The sequence below is a fragment of the Bufo gargarizans genome, chromosome 8 (genome assembly GCF_014858855.1).
Source record: "Bufo gargarizans isolate SCDJY-AF-19 chromosome 8, ASM1485885v1, whole genome shotgun sequence".
Taxonomy (NCBI): Eukaryota; Metazoa; Chordata; class Amphibia; order Anura; family Bufonidae; genus Bufo; species Bufo gargarizans.
Genome location: NC_058087.1, coordinates 98,714,903 through 98,728,504, shown reverse-complemented (window position 1 = coordinate 98,728,504; position 13,602 = coordinate 98,714,903). Strand labels below are relative to the sequence as shown.

The window sequence follows — 13,602 nt, the reverse complement described above, 5'->3', positions numbered from 1 at the left end:
AAAAGACTTTTGGATCTGTAAAGTTTTAGCAATTTAGCGCAGGTTGCACTACAAATATATATTGCTGCTGCCACACACAACAATAGTCCTTAAAAGAACTTTTGGGTCTCTGCCAAGTTTTTAAACTTACGGAATAAAAAATTCACACCCTACACTATCTTTCCCTTCTTCAGCAAGGCTCTCCTTATCTAACACTGAGCCGAACATGTGTCATCGGGTGCTATATAGCACCCGATGACACGTTCTGGCCAGCCAATCACTATATTGCCACTAACCAACATGGTTACAGCATTACAGTGAAGGGAAGTACTTACCTGCACGTTTATTAGCTGAGTAGCAGCCAACAAATGTGCGGGGAGGAGACTGGTGTTCAGCTAAGCATGCTCGATCAACACTACCCTTAACCTGATGTGCGTCCTAGTGTCACAATTAGGGAAAAATTTTGGAAGATGGTGAAGGAGTACGTAGCAAGTGTCCTCAGTGATCCCTCTGTGCCTTACAACTATTGGATGTCCAAGCTGGACACGTGGCACAAACTGGCGCTCTACGCCTTGGAGGTACTGACCTGCCCCGCCGCCAGCATTTTGTCAGAGAGTGTATTTAGTGCTGCTGGGGCATAATAACTGATAAGCACATCCGCCTGTCAACTGAAAATGCTGACAGGTTGACCAGAAGAAAGTGACTGAACATAAAGGCACTCTAAATGTGGCTTTTATGTTGTATTGAATACACTGTATTCCCATGCACCCCTTCCACTACTAAAAAGGGTACATGGTTCAATCTCCCTTTTCTCGTTCTCTTCCTCCTCCTCCATCATATCAACATGCTTATTAGGCTGCCCTTGCTCTTAATGTTTTAGAGGGTCAGCTCAGCAGCAGGATCTCACCCCTAATGTTTTAGATGGTCAGATCAGCCGGCCCTTGCTCCAATAGTTTTTGAGGGTCACCAGCAGGCCATCACTCATAATTTTTCAAGGGTGTGTATGATGCCCTCCTTTATGTGTAATAAAGCGTGTATTGGAGTGCCGGTTCTGTATAATTTTTGGCAGCCCTTTCACTTAGTGCATAGGATTTATGAGTGTAGGAGTCCCACTACCTGAACAATTGTACCACAATGTGAATGAGGCCCTCCTTTATGTGACATACAGCTTGTATTGGAATGCTTCTTCCTTGTAATTTTTGCCAGCACTTGCACTTTATGCACAAGTAAATATACAGGAAAGAATGTTTCCTAACAAATTTTCCTATAAAATCGATTTTATCTTCGGTTTTGTGTGTATTATTGTCAGTCTGTAAAATTGGCATACTACTCAGACAATATCGTTCCCAACAGCGACCTTGGAGTCCAATATGCATCCAGACATCCTCCCCATGCTGTTCCCAAACCATTTCAGTGGTGTTTCCATAAATGTCTGACCTTTTTATGTGAACCAGCCACCCTCCCCTCTTCAGAGCAGGTTGTGTCTGGTTTAATGCTCGGGTTTACCCATTGACTTCCATTGTGCTTGGGTGCTCGGTAGAGCACCCAAGCATTCTGAGGTGTTATACTCGAGCACCCAAGCACTTTGGTGCTCGACCAACACTAGTGTCCTCCAGTTATCCCTTGCAGCAGAAATCCTGCATCCATGTGCAGTAAGGTGTCCTTGTCATGAGCTCAACCTCATTGGAAGATATGGTACCTAGTTGGCATTGTTTCTCCTAAAAAGCCTTCCATGCCTTGTACTGTCACGTGGCAGAGAACATGGGCCACTCTTTCCAATTATCGCTGTGCAGCTAGCTGCATGTCATTGTGGACACCTGGAACAGCAGCAGGGTAAAAAGTCACTCCCACTCCCCTTCTCTCCTATTTGCATAGTGCAGCGTGGCCATACCGTGTTAGAGGTGATCGATCTGAGCGAGAGTAGCCAGACAGTTGATCAGTTGCTAAAGTGTATTAATCAGCAAACATCCTACTGGTTGTGTCCTTGCCAAATCTAACTGAGTAAGGTGGTCAGTAACAATGACAGGAACATCATGGCCACGCTGCATTTGGGGAAAATAAGTCATGCTCCCTACTTGCACACAAGATCAATTTAGTCGTGCAATGTTTTTTTGAAAAAGTACAGTGGCTTTCACAGGGTGCTGACCATGTCCAGGAAACCATCCTCAAATTTCAGCAATTCTTATGTGGCAAGGAATGCCCTCCCTGGACTTGCTGTAAAAGAATGGTCTGCCAGTGCACTGCATCATCAGTGACATTCATACAAACTTGTTGGAATACCACCTTACATTTGCTAGAATGTTTGTACAAGCAGAATAAAGTGGTGAATGATATTGTCATGCACAGATCACTTCAGCAGGGAGCATGTGCAGTTTTAAGGTCAGGCAGTGACAGTTTATCAGAGACACATGTCACATACTCAAGACCTGCAGTGAGCTGGACCACAGGGAAAAAACATGAGGTGACGGTGGGCCGATGGGGGTAGTAGTTTATTTTCTCACGGTTAGCAGAGCCTCCCTGGGTTGGCAGTGCAGTGGATGGGAAGACAGCACTGAATCCTCTGAGGCACTCTCTATTGCAGGGAAAGCCAGCTAGATGGCAGTTGAGGTGCCCTTGATGGTATAGGTGTTCAAGGTGCTTTGGTGGCTGGGCCACTGTGTTTGTGATGCCAGCACCATAAGGTGTTGAAATGTTGAAAGTAGTAGCAAGGATGAGGAATCAGTTGTTATAAAACAGTTGAACATTTACTGAATCAATGGTCTCAGGACAGTTGTTACAGTTCATCAATATAGTAAAAGTTATAATCCAGATGTTACTTTAGCTTAAATTCCTTAATACAGGTCTGACAATTGTCAGTTGAGGAGTTCTCTAATGCTGTTACTTTACAGGCAAAGAATGGGTAAGTTTGCATTAAGTCCACTTTCTAGCACTCGGGTACTGAATATAATTTCCTATTTATCTTGAGCAATCCAATAAGGGCGTTCTCCCTCGTCACAGGAAAACTCTCTGTTACATTATTTGATGCAGGATGCTCTCCTTAAATATTCAGGTCCACTATGTCCCAGAAGGCATTTAGTGGAAAAGGACAAATCTGCACAATAATGATCCAGTTGTGTCCAGGTATCTTTAAGTTGCTCCTGGTCACTGGTGCTGGTAAAGTCCCTTGGATAGAATCAGCTCTAATCTTCACTAGACTTGCTTTATATTCATACTTAGACTTTCTCTTTCTTGTGCTGGGCTGCAGTAAACACTTCAGGCTTGATCAGGGCTCAGAGGAAAGAAGGACAACTACATTGTGGAACTTGCCTTTTCTCCTCCTAAGCTATATATACTATGTGGCACCAGCATCACCCACGGGCGAATAAATGTAATGACAACGCCAGCCTGATATTAGAAAATACAAAACATTAAATTCATTAAGTATGCCAAAGTTTAAAGGGCCCACATATAACACATACCTGCAGACCTTCGAATAGGCCACCAGATTATTCAGTAGGGGCAACTGGAGCATCAACTATATCATAAAACTGATATTTTACTTAGAGCAGATGCTCACGCTGATGAAACAATGGGCAGTGTAAGCAAAACAGCTTACATATCTTGTTGGCCATTGTGTCGTTTTTGTAAACCCACATGGAGAAAGTCCTATTGAGGAGTAAGTTTATGATATGGCGCTACCACTGGATGTGGAGCAGCAGAAGGAGGAGTGTCTTGTGCAGGAAGTTGAGGCTGATTATGATAATGATGATGACACTGACCATGATGACCAATCATCTAAGTGAGGGACAGAGCCAGAAAGATCTGCATCCTTGGGCAAGCTGGCAAGAATGGCAAGCTGTATGGTTGCTTGCATATGCAATGACAGGTGTGTCGCTACCATCAAGCATCAAGGTGTATGCTCAAGGAATAAGTGGAGGATAAGGAGCTACCACTGCATGTGGAACAGCAGATGGAGGAGTCGCTTGTGCAGGATGATGAGGATGATTATGATAAAGATAACACTGGCCATGATGACCAATCATCTAAGTGGGGGACAGAGCCAGAAAGATCTGAATCCTTGGGCAAGCTGGCAAGAATGGCAAGCTGTATGCTTGCTTGCATATGTAATGACAGGTGTGTCGTTACCATCAAGCATTAAGGCGTATCCTTACCATCTGATAGATCTGCAGTTGTTGATAGTGCCACACCATGGTACTGCAAGTCTTCGCCTGCCTATCATCATGCTCCATACTGTATGGAGGCTGCTGCTGCTTGGCTTCTTCATACCGTATGGCTACTGCTATTATGCCACTGCAGCTGTAAGCCTGACATCATGCCACTGTCGCTGTCTGTATACCTACCATCATATTCCGTACCATATGCCTGATGCTGCCAACAGACCACTGCGATTGCTACTCCTTGTTGCTAATCCCCCCTATCTCTCACTTCCATTACTCCTACTGCCTCTACCATTACTACTACTGCAACAACCCGGTCACACACACACACATCTAAGGTCTTGTCTGTTCTAGTGATAAGCTGACCCGTGGATGTTCAGGTTTGACAGGTTCAGCCAAAATTCATTTCAGAGTTTGGTTTGGGTTCGAACTTTGACCCGAACCCCAAACTCCATGGAAGTCAATGGGGACCCGAACTTTGGAGCTGAAAAATGGCTGTATAGAAAGGGCTAAAGGGCTGCAAAAGGAACCAAAAAGGGGGCAAAAGCAGCACAATTGCCCTGCAAACAAATGTGGATAGAGAAACTACTTCAAATAACATAAAACACATAAAAAATAATAATCTTGAAACAGGAGGCGGAGGTCCAAGTGGAGTAGGAAGTTTAATGGGATGTAAACTTCTCTACCAATTAAACAAATAATCTTGAGCCAGGAGGTGGAGTTCCAAGTAGAGTAAGAGGAGGTGGATGTGGCATTGTAGATGGAGGAGGTGGAGGAGGTAGACAACATTTTTATTTATTTATGCTTTTTTTTTAATTCTTACAATTTTTTGGCTTTGTGGAGGCCCCAAAACATTTGGAAATAGCAAGGAGAATGCACAAACTGCACTGGAGTATAACAATGGCTGGGCGCGGCCGGTATACTTCTCTACTCTGCCAATATGAGACATAATAATCTTGAGCCAGGAGGTGGAAGTTCGAGTGAAAGATGAGGCGGACATATCGGTGGAGGGGGACGTGGCGGCGCACGCAGTAAAAGTGGAGGAGGTAGCCAACATTTGTTTTTCTTTGTTAATTTTTTTTGGTCTTTTGGTTTGTGGATGCCCCAAAATATTGGGAAATAGCAAAGAGAAAGCACAAAGTGCACTGGAGTATAACAATGGCTGGTTGTGGCAGGTATACTTCTCTAATCTGCCGTGTGGGATCCATGCCTGGTTCGGTTTAATGAATGTGAGCTTGTCCACGTCGGCTGTGGACAGGCAGAGGTGCCTGTCCATGATCACCCCCCTGTCCAGCTAAACACACGTTCGGACAATACAATTGCCACAGGGCAGGCCAGCACCTCCAAGGCGTAAAGTGCAAGCACGCTCAGGTCATGTGCCCAATTTGGAAACCTAGAAGTTAAATGGAGCAGACTCATCAGTCACTATGTGTGGACATGTGTACTGTTCCACTATGTTGCTGAAACACTGCCTCCTTCTAAGACGGTCCATATCAGATTGTGATGCTAGATGTTGTGGCATGCTGTCAAAGCTTTTCTATATTTCAGCCATGTTAACCCTCCCTTCTCCAGTGCTGACAGTGCCCCAGCTGCATTAGCGACTTCCTCCTCCTCTTCCGCCTCATGCTTCCACTCAGTCCCCGGCACTGCAGTATGTAGTCACTCATGTGTGCCAGGCTGTCCAGAGGCAATAAAAAGCTGTCCTCGATGGCAGGTGTATTGTCTGAGTCCTCTGAATCCCCCCAGCCACGCTTCAGAGATGCCAGTTAGCCGATTTGGGTGCCAGCTGTGAATGCGGATATTCATCATGATCATCATCCTCCAAAACTGTGGCCCTGGCTGGACAATTGTGTATCTGGCTGCTGTTGGTGCAGGAAACCAAACTCCTAGCCACCTGTGGATGACTGGCCTGATAACCGTGAAATTATCCCTATTCCGCCTCCTCTCTCTCCTGTGCCACATCCTCATCCATCATGGCCCAAAGTGTTTTTTCAAGGAGACTTAGAAGTGGGATAGTAATGCTGAGGATGGCATAATCAGCGCTGGCCATGTTGATGGATTACCCAAAACAGTGCAACACGGCACACACGTCCCGCATAGAGACCCACTCGCTGGTGGTGAAGTGGTGCTGTTCCGCAGAGCTACTCACCCGTACGTGCTGCAGCTGAAACTCCACTATCACCTGCTACGGCTCACACAGTCTCTCCAGCATGTGCAAGGTGGATTTGTTGCATATGAGGCGGTGAGAGAAGTTACGCTGCAGCGCAGACAGGCGAGTGGCAGAAGGGTGAGAATGCCAAAATCACGCACAGGCGGACCGCATTTTGTGCAGCAGCTCTGACATATTAGGGTAATTTTCTAGGAACCTCTGCACCACCAAATTCAGCACATGCACCAGGAAAGGGAAGTGCGTCAAACTGGCTAGGCCCAGAGCTGCTATGAGATTTTGTCTGTTGTCGCACACCAGCAGGCCAGGCTTGAGGCTTAGCGGCACCAACCTTTCATCAGTCTGTTGTTCCATGCCTGCCCACAGCTCCTGCACGGTGTGGGGTTTTTCACCCAAACATATGAGCTTAAGAACAGCCTGCAGTTGTTTCCCCCTGGCTGTGCTGAAGTTGGTGGTGCAGGTGTTGTGCTGACGTGATGAGGAGGTGATAGAGGAGAAACAAGAGGCGGAAACACAGTAGGAGGAGGAGGTGGGTGGCAACAGGAGGCACTGAGAAAAATCCAGCAATCCTCGGTGGCGGTAGGATGGGCGCCAAACATCTTTCTGCCTCGGGTCCAGCCACCACTACATTTACCCAGTGGGCAGTTAGGGAGATATAATTTCCCTGCCTGTGCTTACTGCTCCATATATTGCTGGTGGACCTTGCAATTGATGGGGTTGCACAGTGCAAACCTGATTTTTTTTTTCCCCACCACTTGTTTGTGCAGGGCAGGGATGGCCGCCTGGAAAAGTAGTGGCAGCTTTTGTGGTTTTTCAGGTGTCTACTTCACTGCAGCTTGTGCTTTGCAGTTAGATGCCTGGTCATGCAGGTGGTGCTGAGGTTTAGAACATTTATGCCTTGCTGCAGGCTCTGACAAACCGCCCATGTCTTGTCATCAGCACATTGCCTGAAGAACTGCCACACCAGGGAACTCCTTTCAGCTGGCTTAGGTGTGTTCTGTCCCTAGTAGGCATACTGGCTTGGGGCCGGCCGCTCGGCTTTTGCACCCTGCTGTGTGGCTGGTGCTGTGTGGCCGCCACCTCTTCCTCCAAACTGCACACGTCACTTGGATGACCTGGATGCCATGTGAGGTCTAGGACCTCAACTTCCTCCCCTTCATCTTCCACCCACTCCTCACCCCTGCCCTCCTAGCCAGACTGCAAAGTGCAGAAAGTCACAACAGTTGACACCTGTGTTTCGTCATCATCAGCAGAGATGCGCTGCAGTGGTCCTCTCATGTCCTCATCCACAAACATAAGTGGTTGGGCATCAGTGCACTCAATCTCTTCTACTTTTGCAGGGGACCGGGTGGGAGACAATGTGAAAGGAACTGGAGTCACTGTCAGCCATCCAATCTGCTACCACCTCTACTTGTTCTGGCCTCACCATTCGTAGAGGGGTATTCAGGCCTACAACATGAAGCAGAACCTCCTGTCACCTACATGCACCAGAGGAGGGTGTTTCATTTGGGCACATAGCTGGCAAATATCGATGACATCCTCTCCCTACAGTGGGAGCTCCACCACCACCAGCAAGCACCACAACCATTGCCACATCCTCTCTCATTTTTTACGGTCACCTACCAAATTGGCTGACAAACAATTGTATTTCTGTGTCACGGGTGCAAATGAAGTGTTTTGCGCTCCAATAAATGGCTATAGGTCACTGACACAATTAACAGACTGATTCACTCTCCTATTACAGTAAGACAGATGAAAATGCAGATTTTTTTAACCCCAATAATGACTTTAGCTTTAACAGCCCAATTCAATATTGTATTTCTGTGTCACTGGTGGAAAGGTGTTGTATTGCACCCTCACAAATGCCTACAGGTCATCCACAGACTTACACACACTGTCCCACATTGCAGTAGCATCCTGCCCCTACACTACTCAGAGCAGAATGCCGGCACACCACGTGATACGGACTTTATGTATGCAGGGTCACATGATGCTCCGGCTAATCACAGCCATGCCAATACTAGGTATGACTGTGATGGCTTCCAAGTGCCCACAGCTTAAATGCTTGCTGATGGGCTGCACTGCAGCCTTTCAACAAGCTTTATTTTAACTCTGAACAATGAATACAGACTTTCGCGCCAATGTCCGTGTTTGGGCACCCGGACACTGTAATGTTCGTTACAAACCTGAACAGTGCAGTTCGGGTTTGCTCATCCCTAGTCTGTTCTTTGTTGTGCTACTACTACTGGCACTATTAATGCTGCCTGCATTACCCCTACACACCTTACCCTTTCTACATTAACACTGTAATGTTGCTGGTCCCTCTGTACTCCTGGTATTTGACCTCTGCCTAGTATTAACTTTACATGGTCTCTTATTTGGTCTTGATGCTAAGCTGTTTTTTGACTCCTGGCTTTGTGTTTGTCTTCTGCATGGATCTTTGTCCTTTCTCTCGTTTCTGACCTAGTTCTGTCTGACTACCCTCTTAGGACCGGTGCACAGTTGGGGGTCAGTCATTTATGGCATATCATCCACATATATAGGGACAGTGGTTTGGGTGGAGTTCAGAGCTATATTGTTATTATCCTAATGTGACACTCATGTTCTGCCCCATCTGCACTAACTCTCAAGTCACTGCTTAAATGTATTTTCAATGAATATGGGCAGTTTGCTCATCAAAGGATCAGATTTCACAGAAGTCTATGAAGTGGAGAGTGGGAGGAGAAGGATAAGTGAGGGGCAGCTGGAGACAGGCACAGACATGAAGACAGACATTGAGACTGCTGTTATCAAGTCATTTTCTGCCTCAACTGCTGGGTTTTGAACTTATTTATGATGTATAATGTCCTCTATTACTACTGCTGCGGCTTCTGACGCTGTGCTAAAAGTAGTTAGGAAGCAGCATACTCTATGTTTCCATGTGTAGTGTATTGGCAGACATGAAACCAGCTAGCCCCCACCCAATAGCTAATAAAAAGCATAAAATTACAGGCAGATTAAAGAGGGGAAAAACTGCTAACAAATGATAGATACAAGTCATATTGTAGCAGACTGTACCGCAGGGGCAGTAGGTGGGCTGATGGGGGAAGTAGTCGTACTCACCATTTTGTAGCTCCCTGGGTCGGCATGCAGTGATGAGGAAGACAGCACTAAATCCTCCGGGGTACTCTCTATTGCAGGGAACACCAGCCAGATGGAAGTTGAGGTGCCCTTGATGGTTGTGGGTATGCTTAGGGTGCTTTGGTGGCTGGGCCCCTGTGTTCATGATGCCAGCACTGTAAGGTGCAATTAAGAGATGGAGCACAAGAATGAGGAATGAGGCAGTAGTTAAACCAAACAGGAACTTTATTTGTCAGATGTAGTAAGGCACCCAATATCATAACTTTGTCTTGCATACAGATGGCAAAAAAATTATAAAGCTGCAAATCCAAATTATCAGGCTCCTTGAGTTGAAGTGTATAGGTTAGCTCCAGCTCACGTTAGTAGAGGTGATATTCTTACTTGCACTTGGTTCCTGATCTTGCTTTTGTTACTCAGTAAGTATTCTGACAGATGGCGTTTCTGTCCTTGGTTATGGTAGGCAGCCTGTAGCTTAGAAACTCTCCACCTAATGCAAAGGTGACTAAAACCTGATAAACAGCAGTTATCTTCCTTTGCCAATAGTCTATAGTTCAGTAATCCAGCAACCCAAGGGCGATCTCCTTCACAGCAGGCAAACTCTCTGTTTCATTATTTTAAATGGTTGCGCTCCTCAAAGTGATAATTCACTTTATACCCTCCCAACTCCTATTCTCCCTCTAACTTCCTGTGGCTGCACTATATAAATGGTGAGATGGTGACCTCTAGTGGTGGAAGTATGTAATGCATGTGAAGCAAGGCGGGACCGCAGGGGGATAACTTGTGAGGTGACGGTGGACCAAGGAATAGTGACAGGTAGTTCTTTACTCACAGTTTTGGCACTCCCTGGGCCAGGCTGCAGTGAAGGGGAAAACAGCACCAAATTCTCCGGGGCACACTCTTCTACAGGGGACACCGGCCAGGTGGTGATCGAGGTGCCCTTGATGGTGATTGGATTTTTTGGTTTCTTGTGCGGCTGGGCCTCTGAATTAGGTAGAATCGTGACACCAGCACCTTGGTGGTGCAAAATGATGAGAGTGGTTGTAGTATGGAGATGGAAGAATGAGACATGGTTTGAATCCAACTTTACTGTAAGCAGGGTCTTGACAGCAATTTACATCCAGATATAAACAGTGTCTCATGTATATGGAGATTCAATACTGTAGATCCCTTTTAACAGGCTTTATGCGTAGTCCTGTATCAGGCTAAAGTCTTGTTAGAGCATAAAAGGTATCTTATCACTGGTACTTCGCTCTTTGCCTTGTTCTTATCTCAGTAACGGTGGTTTATGTCCTTATCTTCTACACACAAGTGCCACAACGAATGGCCTGTCTGTCTTTTAAGTAACAGTGAGGCTGCCGGAAGCTAATAAATCTTCACCTGGGTACAAAGGCGCCTAAAGCATAGTATAATGGCTATTGTCCTTTCTCTGTCTTTTACATAGAAAATGATAAAGTCCACTTGGCACTCCAGAAGAGTAGACGGTAGAAGAAGGTCTCACCTCTGCCTGTTTCTTGGATTGGAAACTGAGACAACGTGGCATGGTGATGGATCATGTGACTGACCATGTGATGAGCACAGTGACGTCACCACATGTCCTTTTCCTCCTGGGCATCAAAGAAGAAGACAGATGAGGAGCCGGGCTGCACAAACAAGTGGATAAGGTGAGTTAAATAATTTTTTTATTTTTTTTTAACCCCTCCATCCCTATTTTACTAAGCATTCTGTATTAAGAATGCTATTATCTTCCCTTATAACCATGTTATAAGGGAAAATAATAATGATCGGGTCCCAATCGTCTCCTAGCAACCATGCGTGAAAATCGCACCACATCCGCACTTGCTTTCGCGCAGCCCCGTTTACTTCTATGGGGCCTACGTTGTGTGAAAAACGTACAATATAGAACATGCTGCAATTTTCACGCAGCACACAAGTGATGCCTGAAAATCACCACTCATGTGCACAGCCCCATAGAAATGAATGGGTCAGGATTCAGTGCGGGTGCAATTCGTTACCTCACACATTGCACCCGTGCAGTAATCTCACCCGTGTGAAAGAGGCCTTAGAGTTATGCAAAAGCTTATGTGCAAATATGCTGACATTCCCAGTAAAGCCAAATAAATATTTGTTTTGTTAAAATAAAAAAAACTACAACAAAGTAAACCTGATATGGAGATTCTATTTTTTACATTGAGCTACTAGTTCCTTGAAGACTTGCAGCATGCTGCCAAGTTATTAGTTTTCAAATCCAGATCACTGAAACGTGATCCCCTCACAACAAGCAGAGGTTAATGGCGAGACATAGAAAGACTGCATGAACATATGAAGGCAACATTTTTAGGCTACTTTCACACTAGCGTTCGGGCTCCGCTTATGAGTTCCGTTTGAAGGCTCTCACAAGCGGACCCGAACGCATCCGTACGGCCCCAATGCATTCTGAGTGGATGCGGATCCGCTCAGAATGCCTCAGTCTGGCACCGTTTGGCCTCCGCTCCGCATGGCCAGGCGGACACCCGAACGTTGCTTGCAGCGTTCCGGTGTCCGCCTGGCCGTGTGGAGCCAAACGGATCCTTCCAGACTTACAATGTAAGTCAATGGGGACGGATCCGTTTGAAGTTGACACAATATAGCTCAATTTCAAACTGATCCATCCCCCATTGACTTTCAATGTGAAGTCTGGATGGATCCGTCTGACTAACTTTCACACTTAATTTTTTCTGAAATATAATGCAAACGGATCCCATCGTCTGCATTATAGGAGCGGATCCGTCTGTGCAGACACCAGACGGATCCGCTCCGAACACAAGTGTGAAAGTAGCCTTAGCAACTTCATGTACTGTAACAGAGAATTATTTCCAAAAGCCTAAAAGAAAATGAGCGATTACTTATTTAGCAGACAACAGTACAGGAATATGAGATGGGAAGTCTCATATTCCTGTGAGTTTTAATAGTTTGCAGATGCTTGCTAAAGGCTCCGAGCAAAGCATTTTGTTGGTTAGTGACTGCAATTCAGTAACATTAGAAGTCATATGTATTTAATGCACTTTAGTCCAGGGTATGGCTGTATTTACATAGACAGAAACATTATTACACATTATAACAATTAATTCAACTAAAAGTTCACCATCTTGATTAGTGTTCAGCGACTCAAAGCATCTGAAGTGGAATCCAATCCGAAATTTAGGAAAAAATCTGATCTGCAATGTCTCCAAATTTCCTTGCGCTTTGTGGTAAATAATATATTTTTTCCTAAAATGGCGGTTAGACTTTACAAAGTGAAAGTAAGAAGCCACGAAACGTGAGATCACCCATAATGCCATGCAGACAGCCAATCAGCAGCTAGACATCCGTTTGTGATGTCACAGCCCTTTAAAAGCCTCATCTCATGTGGTGTCAGCCATTTCACTGCAAGCTGAGCATGGGGTGTCAGGAAGACGGGGATGTCATCTGTCCCTGGGGTAGGAGGGTACGGCATAGGGTACAAACCTCTCATCAGCCTGGCAGATCCACAGGCATCTCAGCCGCTAATGCGCTCATTTAGTCTTTAGCTGTGGACCTTGCTGGAGGAGGTTTCCCAGCCCACACACACATGCATTCACCTGCTATTGGGCCACAAGAGAGGAAGCTTCCTGGTCAGCTTGGAGACCAGGGCAGACACACACGCTCTGGTTATAAAAACCTGATCAGAGCCCTGGCTCAGTGCTGAGTTATTCCACATCTTGGTGAGATAGACTAAGCTCACTAGTTACCTTCTTTGTTGTTTCCTTCTCGCTTCCTGCCTCGACCTGGGATTTACCTGACTATTTTTGTTGAAGTATCCTTGGTGCTTTGTTTATTGGCAGCTACCCGCCAGTGGGTTCCCTCCTTGCTGTTCTCTTTTAAGGCTCATGTGTCAGAGCTTGACATGGGGAGAGACACGAGACAACCGCTAGGGACAGTGTTCAAGAAGCCTTTAATTGTTAAATATTGGATAGTGAAAGTGCAAAGACAGTGTTGGGATATTGTAGGGAGAGTTTTTACACACTGTAGGGTGAGCATAAGGGGAGCATAGGGAGACTGCAGTGACAGTACAGGCTCTGTAATCTGAGATCGCCCACTTTGCATCAATCCCTGTGTAGGGCACAGAGCTAACTAACTGAACAGTGTCTACCTTGTTTAATAGATAAGCAATTCTATTACATC

General features: G+C 45.8%; 1 protein-coding gene across 9 annotated transcripts in view; it reads right to left on the bottom strand.

The window, feature by feature from the left end:
- The window catches only part of GULP1 (GULP PTB domain containing engulfment adaptor 1), a 1,095,073-nt gene that overhangs the window by 770,012 nt on the left and 311,459 nt on the right, over window positions 1-13,602 (bottom strand). The window contains exon 1 of one of the 9 annotated variants that reach the window (XM_044302634.1): window positions 9,406-9,513. The exons of the other annotated variants lie outside the window; for them this stretch is intronic. The gene's annotated coding sequence lies outside the window, so the exon portion shown is untranslated. Of the gene's footprint in view, window positions 1-9,405; window positions 9,514-13,602 lie in introns of those variants that run through there. 9 annotated transcript variants of the gene reach the window in all.